The following is a 13,697-nucleotide window of genomic DNA, read 5'->3' as shown; positions in this document are numbered from 1 at the left end:
TCCTTCCTTCCTTCCTTCCTTCCTTCCTTCCTTCCTTCCTTCCTTCCATTACTACAGTAGACCATAGTTGTGCTATACACATTGACTGTCTCCAACAAAGTATTCAATACATTTTCTTATGGTATCTTTGTAGGTAGCATGAAAAGATGTCTCTGTTTCTTTTTAAACTTTTTCTATTTTGCAACAGAGGGGAGAGTTAAGAGCAATAAAGGAGATAAACATTTAGATTCCATGTAAGGTAAAAATTTCTGACAATTAGGGTTATACATATTGGAGTGGTCTGAATTACAATGTAATCCTTTCCCTCCCCCTAGATGTCTCTAAAAAAAAGCCTTGCATGACCAATTGTAGTTACATTGCAAAGAGGACTGCCAGCCCTCTTTCTTTGCAAACCCATTCTTAACACAGTGCCTGAAACCTAGTAGGTGTTAAATAAATACTTGATTAATAGATTGCTGATGTAGTGAGTTTAGCCAGACCTCTGAGGTCCATTCTAACTGTGATTCCATGAAGTGCAAAGGAGGTACATGTTGTAGGGAGGGGGAATAGAAAGGAAGGGATAAGGAGCTCAATTTGGACATGTTCAGTTGGAGGTCCCTGTTTGACATTCAGATGGAGATGCCCTTTAGATAGTTAGAGATGCAAGTGTGGAGGATTAGAAGTGAAGTTAGGACTGAAGATAAGAACAGATAAGAACATGGGTGTTAAGGTAGTTGTGGAAATATAAGGAAGGGATGCTTGAGATTTCCAGGAAAAAGTACATAAAGAGAATGAATGAGAGCCATAGACAGACCCTTGGGGAAAACCCTCATTAAGGGATCTGGAAGAGGATAAAGAGTCAGTGAAGGAGACAGTATTTATAATGTCTCAAAATTTTGGAAATTGCTACAGATCAGCTCTGTCCCAATTATGTTCTCTTGCTCTAAATTTTTTCTCTTTCTGATTCATATCTTTTCTGCTTTAGGAAGAGATAATTAAATGTTGTTATTTAAAATTCTTTCTGCTGGATTAAATCTCTAAGGTAGAACAAAAGTAAATAAGAGATAATGTGTTAAACAAAAGAATCAGATTCAGTTAAATTCAGTAGAAAGTAAGCTTACTGAAAGTAGGGACAGTTTGGTTTTGTCTCTAGCTCCCATATTTGCCATAGTGCTGTTTATGTATTGTATAAATGTATATCTATATACATATGTAACAGAACTTGTGACTTTGCTGATATAGAAAGGTCCCAAGATGAAACCTCTTGCAATGATGCAGATCAGCCACTCATTTGTAGACTTAAAGAATTGCCTACTGCACTGAGCTATTGAATGGCTTGTGTAGGCAGGACTTGGAGCCTGGTCTTCCTGACTCACTGAGGAGGTGGCACCTGAATTAATCCTTGAAAGAAGATAAGGATTCCAAAAATCCAAACTTAGCAGGAAATAGATTACAGTAATGGGAGGAGGCTGAGCAGGTAAACAGGGTTGGGAGAAGGAATGTCAAGTTTGGGGAATGTCTGCTAGAGTCTAGAATAGCTACAAGGGAGTAATGTGAAATACAGCTGAACAGATGGGTTTGAGCCAGATTGTGGAGGACCCCAAGTCTTAGGCTAAAGAGTTTATATTTTATCCTAGAGGAAATGGGGAGCTGTTGATGAATTTTAAGCAAAGGAGGGGTGTGGTCAGCCTACACTTAAGGCAAATTCTTAGCACCTTTTTGGAGGGTGGTTTGGAAGGCAGAAACACCAATTGGGAGGTTATTACAACATTGCAGGTAAGAGGTAAGGAGTGCCTGAATGAGTGCGGTAACTAAGCAAAGGGGACAGACATGAGACATGTTTGCTAGCTAGAAGCTACGTTGACAAATGATTGAATAGGAATGAAACTTTCAGGGGATGGGCAGTTTGAAGGAGGAGGATTATTTTATTTTCAATATGTTGAGTTGCAAGCATCAATGAGGCATCTAGATGGAGATGTCCATTGGGCAGTTGAACATATGGAACAATCTAGAGATTATAGATATATGTATATAATATATGTGTATATGGGTAAATGTACATATACCCACACATATACATATATACACATATTACATACACACACATATATGTATATGTGGGTAAATATACACACACCCATACATTACATATACCTATATACACACATGTGCATTGTACATACAGGCATTATCTATATACATATCTTTGGAAGCTATGTCTGTAGAGATAATGATCGAACAATCAGTAACTTAGTCAGTGATCATATATTAAAGGCTTACTCTTTACTAGATACCATCCTAAGCACTGGGAATACAGAGAAAGGCTGTGTGTGTGTGTGTGTGTGTGCGCGCTGTGGGATGTGTGCAACATTTAAATAACTAAGTACATTCAAAAGATATACAAACTAGATGGAAATTAATCTCAGAGGGAAATGCAAATATTGGAGAGACTAGGATAGGACTCTTTACAGAGGTATCATTTGAATTCAGTCTTAGAGTGGGAAAGCATGCCAGGCATGGGGGATGTCCAGCACAAAGGCACAGAGACAGGAAATAAAGTGACACGTCTGACAATTGCAAATAGAGTAAGATAGCTGAATCATAGAGTGAGTGGAGGGGAGTAAAATGTGAGAAGGGTGGAACTCTAGGAAGAGGTCATGTTATGAAGAACTTTAAATACCAATTGGAAAAAGTTATATTGGATCCTAAAGATAATAGGAAGCCACTGGAACTCACTGGATAGGGTGGAGTGAAATGGTAAGATTAAGGCTTGACTGAGTGGAGGATGGGTTGCTGTATGGAGAGACTTGATACAAAGGAGACCAATTAGTTTAGAAGGCTACCTGAAAAAAAAAGAAGAAAATGAAGGTCCAGTAGGTATGGGATATCCACTCTTTGTCAGCAAGAGGTAGATGATGCTCTGACAAAATAGACCAAGAAAGAGAAATCTCATTGATGTGATAAGTTCCAGAAGAGAGAGGCGTCAAGGGAATTTTAGGGAGGAGAGATTATCTAGGAGGAAAAAGTGCTCACTGATGTGAAAAACTACAAAAAAGTCAAGAAGGATAAGGACAGATCAAAAACAATCATTTATCAATGAAGGTATCGGTAGCTTTTAGTATAGCAGTTTTGGTAGAGGTTAGGTTTGCAAGAGATTGTAAGAATCTGAGAAGTGAGAGGAAGGAAACTATTGGAAATAATTCTTTTGGAATTTGATAGTAAAAAAAGGAGGAAATAGAGATCCCTTTTGTCCAGTTATTTTAAGATGTATCCAACTCTTCACGATCCTATTTGAGGTTTTCTTGGAAAAGATACTGGAGTAGTTTGCCATTTCCTTCTCCAGACTTGCCCAGGGTCACACAACTTATAAGTGTCTGAGGCCAGATTTGAACTCAGGAAGAGGAGTCTTCCTGACTCCAGGCCTGCCATTCTATTTACTGCAGCATGCAGCTGCCCTAGAGATCCCTACCAATTCCTCATAGAAGCTTGAGGTTTGAAGTGATGGTAGAATCAGGTGAAAAAATTTTTTTAAGGCTGGGGATGAGATAAAACTCATCATGTAGAGAGCAGAATCTATTAGAGAAGGAATCCATTAGAGAGGCTGAAGTTGAAAAGAATCAGTGGTTAAAGGTGGAAACTCATAAAAATGATGGGAGGTGTTAAAGTCAAAGTAAAAAGTAAATGGATAAGCTTTGGCAAAGATCAGAAAAGGCATTCCTCTTCTTCAGAGTCTAGAGCAAATATGGGAGATTATGGATGAAGGTATAGAGGAGTTTTGAGGTATGGAGTAGGAGACCTACAGGAGACCTGGAGATAAACTCATTTTTGTCCCAAAATTAGGAGGTGAGTTGATCTCTTGAAAGATAGAATGACAGTGGATTTGAGGAAGGGGGAGACCTTTGTAGAAGTCACGGCAATAAGTATATTAGCATATCAGTCATATATAGTAAAAGAACTTCCGTGCAGCAATAAGGTCCCAACTGAAATTAAAGAACATGATTTTATAATCAATTGATTGCATGACTTCTAGCAGTGTTCTACAACTTAGTGAATAAGGAATATATTGGAGATTACCTCCAATTGATGATTGATGTAGCAACGAGAATCAGGGTAAATGACAGTGTATGGTTGAACTACTTATCTCTAGCATCAAGACAATGTAGAAAGAGCTAGATGGCGTGATAGATAGAGCACCAGCCCTCAGCCTCAGACACTTACTGGGCAAGTCACTTAACCTTGACTACTTCCCCTACCCACCCCTCCCCCCCCAAATAAAAACCTGTGTAGGAAGAAAAGCAAGACTAAAGTATTTGATTGGGAAAAATAGAGGAATTGGGAGTCTAAAGTCTTGAAGAAGATCACCATTTTCAGGAAACAAGAAGTAGAAGTTGCTATGGAAGAAGAGGATGTTATGATGAGAAATGAGAAATTTTAGCTTTGAAAATCATAAAGCTTTGGGGATGATGCTGAGATCTAGGGAATGGCCATATGCTCTGGGTGGCTGAGGTACTGTAAGTGGTGTACTGGAGTTGGTTGGTACAGGCTTGAGAGAGCAGATTGTTAAATTTTCAGTGTGAGCATTTACAGTTCAGAAATTGGCAAATGTTAGAAATCAGAATTTGTTGACTGAATTTAAGAAAATGATGGAGAGAATTTTGACAAAGTAGATTAAACTTAAGATGTGGTTTGCAATTTTTTTGAGAGCTAGTTGTTACATTTACCAGCACATACTTGGATAGAGTGTGGATATATCACTTTCCATAATTCACGGAAGTTAATATGATTGATGAACAAGATGTCTTCATGGCACATCTACGTGAAAATGACACCCTTTTTGAGAGCAGGGCAGGGGTCAGGTTAGAAAGGAAGACTGACACCAAAGAAAACTGATGGACAAGAGAGAATTACTTGAGAACTTGTAAATGGCAGAGATAAGGCTATCACCAGGGTCACATCGAATGGTAAAAATAGAGTGGACCTCAGGGGACATGGCTGCTGCATGGTATAAGCAGAAGTGACTGCTCATCCCTCTCTATAACAATGAGCACTTAGAACACTGTGATGTTCCACTTGATTGAACAAGCATTTTATTAAATACCTGTTAAGTGCAGTTTTTGTAATAGGTGCTGAAGGAAAAACAGTGTTCCATAAAATGTTGCTCTTTCCCTCAAGGACTTTAAATATGAGCAGAATGAGTAGAAATAAGATTTTTATTGATGCCTTCCTATAATGCATGCTCTACCTTCAAATCCTCCCTTGTAACAAAGAGAAGCAGTAAAACAAAAGTAAAAAGAATAAGGTATAGCGACTTTGTGCAATGTTTATTTGCATCTTTCTGCACCTTTGTCTGCCTCTTCTCTATCAAGAGGATGGAGTTGTATTTTTTCATCTCTGAGACTATGACTGGTCATCAAATCAATAGAGTTCTGCTGGCTTTTCTTGATGTTTTCATTTACTTTTTTGTAGTCATTCTGTATATTGTTTTGTTAACTTTTTGCTCATATCAGTTTATACAAATATATCCTTGTTTCTCTGAATTCTTCATAATTATCATTTCTTAGACTGCAGAGGTATTCCATTATATCTATATGCCAAAATTTGTTCTTATATCTATTCTGTAGCCACCTCCCTTTTTTTTGCTAGTAGTAATGATTATTTATTGATTGTTTGAAAAATACAAGATGGACAGGAAGTTAGTTTAAAGAAAATTACCCATCTAGTTGCTAGAGAGTATTTTTAGCTCTTTATTTGCCATTGTTAATGGCTCAGTCCTACATTTTCCTACATTTCTTACAGCACCTTATTTTGCCCCATTTTACCCATGTTTGTTACTTAAAAATTCAAAAAGTCAGCATTAATTTGAATTTGTCAGTAAATGCAGGAAAGAACTCAGGCTGTTGTGTCTTCAGTCCTTTGGATGATTCATAGAGTATTGCTTCCTATTAAATAAGGCTTCACACTCACCCACTTCCACTCTCACATTCACTGGTTTAGTTGCCCACTCAGGAACACCCACCCACCCAGATAGGGTAGCCCTCTTTACAGAGCATATGTGCTAAAATGTCCAAAAGAAAGGGATGTAAGGTATTTGTAAAATACCCACATTCAATTATGTCAGCACAAAGGACTCATGTTCTTCCTTCCAAATTCTGGAAATAAGGTTTGCATTCAAGGTATCTGCTTCCTTGCCACCCACTCTCATTTTTCAGCTCTAACTTCTGTTCCCATCACAATATGGATATTGTATATTCCAAGGTCAAGGAAAACCTTCTCATCAGAGAATCAAGGACTCTTTCCTTTAGTATTAATTCTTCTTATCTCCTTTTTAGCATAATCCAGAGAAATAGTAATAGTGAATACTGTTCTAGGTTCCACCCAAGAAAGAACTAGAAATCTCTTCTCTAACACTGTTTTACTATGGTAAAATCACTCTACTTTTCTGTGCTTCAGTTTCTTTATCTCTAAATGGAACTAAAAATGGTTTTAATGCCTATATTGCAGAGGCATTGCAAGGTAGAAGGAGATTATATATGTAAGGTGCTTTGCAAATCCTACAATGATATATAAATTTCAGCTATTATTATTGATCACTATCCTTTTCTTCACACCATCTCATTGCTTGAATTTCACAATCCTGCATTGTCATGATACTCTTCCTAGACTATTAGCCACTCATTTGGTGGTTCCTCATTCACCTTCCCCATCTAAATATAAATATTCCCTAAGGTCTTTGACTCTCCCCTCTTCTCTCTCTACAATTTGCTTTGACAACCTCTTGTGCCTTTCAGCAATCTATTTCCATATCTGTATCTTCACCCAACCTCTCCCGAGACCTTTAGTTCAATATTTCCAACTGCCAATTGTAAATATATTGACCTGGATATTCTGCTACCAACTCAAATTTACATGTTGAAAACCAAATTCATCATTTTATCTCCACAATTTCTTTTTCCAAACCTCTCTCTTGTAATAGTAACACTTCACTCACATAACAAATGGTAACACTTGACTCACATAATTCAGGCTTGTAGAGTCATAATTTGACTCTTAATGCTAATGCTGTCCAGCACAAAAGAAAGAAGACTCATCACAGGGTCAGAGAACCTGGTTTTAAAACCCATATTTCTACCTGTGTTACTTCAGACAAGTCACTTGACCTCCCTAGGCTTCAGTTTCTTCATCTATACATGGAAGGAGTTGTAGTAGACAACCCCAGGGTCTCTCCAGTTCTGGATCAATGATCATATGGTTCTATAAGAAGTAATTGAGCTTATTTATGGTTTCTAAATATATTTTGTATGTTATTGTCATTCTAAAAATATATAACAATACAGTCCCAATAGTTGTATAGAGATAGTGACTTTAAGGAAATGGTGGCCCCTTATGACATGCTTGTTTTCTTGACTTAAAACGTGGATCATAAGATGGTAGGATTAAAGGAACAATGCCAGAGTTTATCTAACATGTTTAGGAAGTAATCTTGTCTAGATACAAGAATATAATGAGATAGAGGGACTGAAAGATAAAGATGAAGCAAAGGTGTTATACACTGGGTAACAGAGAATAATGGTGCCAATCAGCAGTATTGGGAAAGAAGATGCGTTTGAGGACAAAATGACAAAAATGTGATTTTTTTGCAAATGAAATGTTTGAGATAACAGTCAGACTCCCTCAGACAAGATAATGCAAACTATTTTTTTTGTTCCATTAATCTCCCTCCATTCCCTTTTTTCACTCTCTAACAGTTAAAATATCTAAGAAAGAGTTGGCAGATATAGATATGGAGCTTGGAAAGAAGGCCAGGCCTAGACAGATAGATTTTGGAGTCACTGGCAAAAAGGTAACAGTAGAAGCCAAGGTCACAAATTAATACTTCAAGGGATAGAAATTTATTAAAGGACCAGAGACAGTGAGGTTGAAGAATAATGCTGATATTTTAGTGTTGAAGAAGTAAAAAAGTGAGTTAAAAAAATATAGTGTACCATGTAGCTAAAAGATTAAGGAAGTATGAGGCCACAACATTGGCATTGCATTCAATAATAAAAAGGCCATAGATTATCTTGATGTTTTTTTATTAGAGGAGTTCTGACAAACAAGATTACAGTATAGCTAGAAGAAGCAACTACAATTTTTCTTCAAGCTAGAGGATATCTTTTTTATATTTCAGAAAAGAGTGTGGGGAGGCTAGGTGGCACAGTGAATAGAGGACAGGCCCTGAAGTCAGGAGGACCTGAGTTGAAACCTGGCCTCAGACACTTCACACAAAAACTAGCTGTGTGATCTTGGACAAGTCACTTGACCCCAATTGCCCCTCCAAAAAGAAAAAAAAAAGCTTGCATTTTCAGAAAAGAGTGTGAAGAGCCATTGGTAGTGAAATAAAATATTAAAGGCTAAAGGGATACATAGAATCAGGATACCTTAGATTCTGAGAAGGGATGAAATTCAACTATTACACGCCAACATACTAGATGCTTAAGAAATGGTTGTTGAATTGAATTAAGATGTAAGTGAAAAGGATTGGGAGAAGGACTAACTTGTCCTCAGAGATCAGAAAAGAAAATAGCACATTATTCGTACTCTGTACACTGTTACTGGTCTATTTTGCTCTAATCATCTTATTTTAGTGATCCACATTTTGAAGGACATGTGCTTAAATTAAATCTTTTTGTGTGAAACTCAAAAAGGGAATATGAAGACCTATATATGTATGTGTTTGAGTATCGTTAAATACATACATATTCATGTTCAGTATGTCAAGAATTTGTGATTTCATTGGTGCCATATTTATGTAGATGAGTTTTAAAGAGTTGACTCTCATTGATTAAAATTAACTGACTTGAGTATGGTTCCAGAGCTTGTAAATGTCAGAGGCCATGATTTGAACCCAGGTTTGCTTTTTTATAAGCTTAGCTCTCTTAAGAGGTTTTTCAAGACCAGTTGAAAAGCTAGATTCAAAAAGAGCTGATCTAGTGTTGTGCCAAAAGACTGTGTCCTCAGTCTACTAAACATTTTTGTCATTGTCTGAAATGAAATTATAGATGGCATGTTTTTTAAAAGCTTAGCTGACATGAACCTAGAAAAACTAGCTAATATGTTGAATGACAGAATTAGGTTTCAAGAAGATTTTGACAGAGTGAAATGATGGGCTAAGGCTAATAGTCTGAAATGTAATAGGAATAAATGTAAAGGACTGCATTTAGGCTTGAAAACCCAACTGTATAAGCCCAGAATTGGGGGTGGTTTGGGGGGAGGAGGACCACAATTCTTGGGGAAAAGATTTATTTAGCAGATGGCAAGTTCATTATAAATCAACAATATGAAATGACCCCCAAAAAGTTAACTTAGTCTCAGGTTGCCTATATCTGAATGTTCTGTTCAGTTCTGGACAACATTTTAGGTTGGATACTCACAAGTTTGGATGCTTCTAGAGGGGAGCAACCAAGATGGTGAAGGAACTCGAAACTAGGGGTATGCTGGAGTCAATCCATACAGAATTAGATTGTTAAATTTTTGGTGTCCGTCGTTCTGTCAATAAGCATTTATTGAGTCTTTTCTATGTGACAAGCACTGTACTAAGTACTGGGAATACAAATAAATGTAAAAAGAAAGACCTTCACTGCCATCAAGGCGCTTACATTGTAATGGGAAAAGACAACACATTTCAAAAACAGCTGGAGGGGTAGATGGGGAAGAGGGAAGTATGTGCAAGGGCATGGTAGAGAAAGTCCTTTTGAAGATGAGCCAGTAATTCATTATGGTGAGGGATGAAGATTTCATTGGCTTGGGCCTCTTCCTTAAATTAAAGAATTTGAGAGGAATCAACCCATCAGAAGGTGAGGCTTCAGGGGCAGAGAATATTTCCAATCTATGAAATAGTCCAACTGTGAAATAAACTTCCAGGGTGAAGAGGTTTCTATGTCATGGCAGAAAAAATCTATGGAGATGAGTTGGCAATTCAGTATAGGGAGAGATGAAGATACTTTTTGCTTGAACTTCCTTAGATAGGAGGTTCTGAGAGGAATTAGTCAATAAGAAAATGAGGACTCAGTAGTAAAGAATACTTTCCAAGTGTGTGGTTGGGGCCAGGGGAGGGTTCACATAGTTATCTGCAGTTATTTAAAGATTGTGAAATAAATGTCTTCTGCTTAACAAAAGTCAACTGTGGAGTAGTGATTGAATTGTAGAGGTTGACCCTCCTAAAAGAGCTGTGTCTCTGAGCAGTCAAATCAAGTCAATATATATTTATTAATTGTCTACTCTGTGCTAAGCATTGGGATACAAAGGCAGGTGAAAACAGCCCCTACCCTGTAAGAAGTTTACAATCTGTTGGAGGCAGAGCATTTGATGAGAAGGCTACCTTGTGTGAGAAGATCACTTGTGTGAAGTTGTAGGTCAGTTCAAAGTCCTTGACTTCCTATTTCCTTGTGACACTGGACAAAATAAATTACCTTTTCTAAGCCTCAGTTTTCTCACTGGTCAAAGGGTGCTGTTTGATAAATTTAGATCCTCCAATTCCAAGTCCAGTGGTATTTCCACCCAGTGCAGCTTCCCAGGGTAAGAGAAGAATGGAAGGTGGTGAGCAGAAGGTTTAGCGCTTAAGGGCCTTACATATCTGACTATAGATGTTAGTCTGCCTTCCTTTACTTGACTCTATCACAGGTCATTTCCTAAACTCCCAATCTATATGCTTTCCACAAGATCCTAGCAAGCACTTTTTTTTTGAGGACAAGACTTTCCCAACCTTCAAAAAAAATGTGAGATATAATCTCTTGTATCTTTCAGCTGTTTAAGGACAGATTGTATCTTACCACAAACTGCTCACAGTATTTAACAGTGGTGGATGTTCATTGTTGGATTAATAGCATGGCCTTTCCAAGCTAGTAGCATGCCCCACAGAGACAAATAGAATCTGAAGAGGAAAGTTCTGCCCTCATTCTAGAATCACAAGTATAGTTTCTCCTTCCACCATCCTCAGAAGAGTTAATACAGAAAGATCTAGTTAATAATGGATGAAAAGAATGAGATCAAATGAGATTGTGAAGCCATATTCCTAATCATTGGACCAGGAGTTCCCACTGAATTTCTTTGGAGGAAGGCATTTTTTGAGGCTGTGTTCATTCTTTCAACCCCTTAGTTTGCTACTGGGGACCTTAGCAGAATTCAATCTTGGTTGTAACAGTAGATGCCTATATCATATATATATATCATGGGTATATCATATCCTTGAGCTCATAAATGAATTCTAAGCTTAAGGCATAGTTTTGCCCAAAAATCTGGTTTGAAGAAGTAATCCTTAGTGACAAAAATAAGCCAAGAATTATTGAGGGGCCTATAGCCATAGAGATCATGCTTTGCCAGACATTTTTTTTTTTTTAAGATTACTGAATGTTGTACATGCTTGGGGTGGCTTTTCACTGTCTTTTCACTAGATCTGAAATTCCCTATGAAACATAACAATGATTCCAGTCTAAAGAATATGACTAACTGGGCAGCTAGGTGGTGCAGTGAGTAAAGTACCAGCCCCGGAGTCAGGAGAACCCGAGTTCAGTTCGGGCCTCAGACACTTAACACCCACACAAAAAAACTAGCCATGTAACCTTGGGCAAGTTACTTAACCCCAATTGCCCTCCAAAAGGCAAAAAGAAAAAAAAAAGAATATGACTGATTGAACCCATACTTGAAAGACAGTGAAAATATTGAGTCTTTAGCAAGAATTTTAAAAAGTAGTTCAAATCAACCTGTGGGTAAACTGATCTCAAAAGTATCTTATTTGAGAAGAGGTTTGGGGAAGACACTCAAACATATAAAACATGAAGGTCTGGTTACTGATCTTACCTATGGGTTGGGATTCAAAAAGTTTTTATAAATATTGTAAGACACAATGGTTATATGAATGAAATAGCAAATCAATAAGGTAAACTATCACTTTTCTTACTAAATCTACTGTTAATTCTCTGGCCCCACTACTTTGAGTCAGAGTCAGATTCACACTGTGAACACCAAAGAGGAACCCTTGAGGACCCAGCTATAAATTTAATTCTAGAATTTCGTGTTTGCAGAAAGGATGATGTCAGGGGTAGTCAAAGAGTCTAGAATGTGATGGTTTAGTTCAGACTCTACAAGATCAGTTCACAAAAGGTCAGTCATGCCTATCAGAATAGAAACAGGAGAGTTGATGAGAAAAAGATTTGATCTAATTAACTTGACTTTTGCTGACCTTAAATGGAATTCTGAACAAAAACTAGACATAAGTTAGTCTATGGGATGAGTATGATGTTGCTCATATAAATAAAAGAACAATTTCCAAAGCAGACAAAGAATATTCCCAAAATTGGCTTAACATGCAAATATATATGCATATATATTGATATAATACATAGAATACTGGGCCAAGGAAGCAGCAGACCTGGGTCCTCATCAAGGCTCTACTGACTATCTGATTTAACAGAGTTATTTATAAGAGAGTTTTACTAAATGATTTCTGAGGATCCTTCTAGATCTAAAGCTCTATAACATGCTGGTAATCAAAGGGTTCAGCTACCAGAATGATTTAATGCACTGTGTCATTAATTTGAAAGGAGATAGGTGAAAGTAAAATTTGCTGACGAGAAAAGGTGAGGAATAAAGGTTGTTTAGAGGAGAGATCTAATTCCCTCCAATGTAGTCTAATATATAGAAGGGTAGAGAGGCATGGAAAGGACCTACCTATTTCAAGAAAGAAAGAAAATTGATGTATGAAAATCATTCTTCTTTTTTATGTCTCCAAATTTCCTCTTTTGTACTCAATCCACTTTGATGATCTGACTATTCCAAGTTCCCTCTATCCTCACCCCCACCCCTTATTTTTCCTTTCTACTTTTCATTGCTGGTAACCATAGTGATACTTACCACAAATAGCTTTCTTGGCAATCTCCCCCTCCTTTTCTTTTTTTTTTTTTACAACCCAACTCCTTTGATATACATTGGATTGATATTGTTAGGTAATGCAATATTATATGGGTGGTTTAGAGGCTTATTTTATTTACCAAATTTCTTGTCCATTTCCTTTCAAAGGAAACATGGGGAATTTCCCTCTCATTTAACCTCCCTGAAGGACACTTTAAAATGGGAATGTGTAACTGTTAATTTCAGTTGCTGGCATGGTGGAGAAACTGATTATGCCAGAGATTTTTCTCCCTATTTGGAGCTTTGGGAATGGAAGAGCCCCTGAGTACCAAAGGCAATCATATCCTCTCTGCTTTAATGTGCAAACTGAATAAATGTGGAAATATGGGAAAGCGATTACCACTAAATCATGATTCAACTTTAGTCCCTAGTCCTTTGCTATCTGCTGTTTTCTCTCTCAAAAGGGAAATATTTGCCTTATGAATAGTAGACAGTCACAAAGAACTAGAATTCTTGATAAGAAACAGGCAGGTATCTCTCTCAATACAGTAATTTATAGTCAATCTATTACTTTGTGGTATAGGTAAGAAAATTTCCATAATTAATTTTGGGTATATTCTTTAAAACTCAGTTACCAAAACACCAAACAACCAAAAAAAAAAAAATCCCTGCTGTCCTCAATGCAGATGGAGTCTAAAGTCCCCAAAAACTTCTTTTTAATCAGACCTAGTATTTGAAACCTAAGTATTAAGGTTCCTGTGCTGTCTTTTTGTGCTGTATGCCTGAGTGTGTGTGTGTGTGTGTGTGTGTGTGTGTGTGTGTGTGTGTGTGTG

The 13,697-nt window shown here is 37.3% G+C and overlaps 1 protein-coding gene across 16 annotated transcripts in view; it reads left to right on the top strand.

The window, feature by feature from the left end:
* MAP2 (microtubule associated protein 2) overlaps window positions 1–13,697 on the top strand; it is a 373,092-nt gene that overhangs the window by 168,941 nt on the left and 190,454 nt on the right. The window lies entirely within an intron of this gene.

This window comes from Petaurus breviceps, unplaced genomic scaffold (genome assembly GCF_028583685.1).
Source record: "Petaurus breviceps papuanus isolate PSGF00001 unplaced genomic scaffold, PetGlider_PUasm1.0 90903, whole genome shotgun sequence".
Lineage (NCBI taxonomy): Eukaryota > Metazoa > Chordata > Mammalia > Diprotodontia > Petauridae > Petaurus > Petaurus breviceps.
Note: the sequence above shows the minus strand (reverse complement) of the source record. Positions and strands in the feature narration are given on the sequence as shown.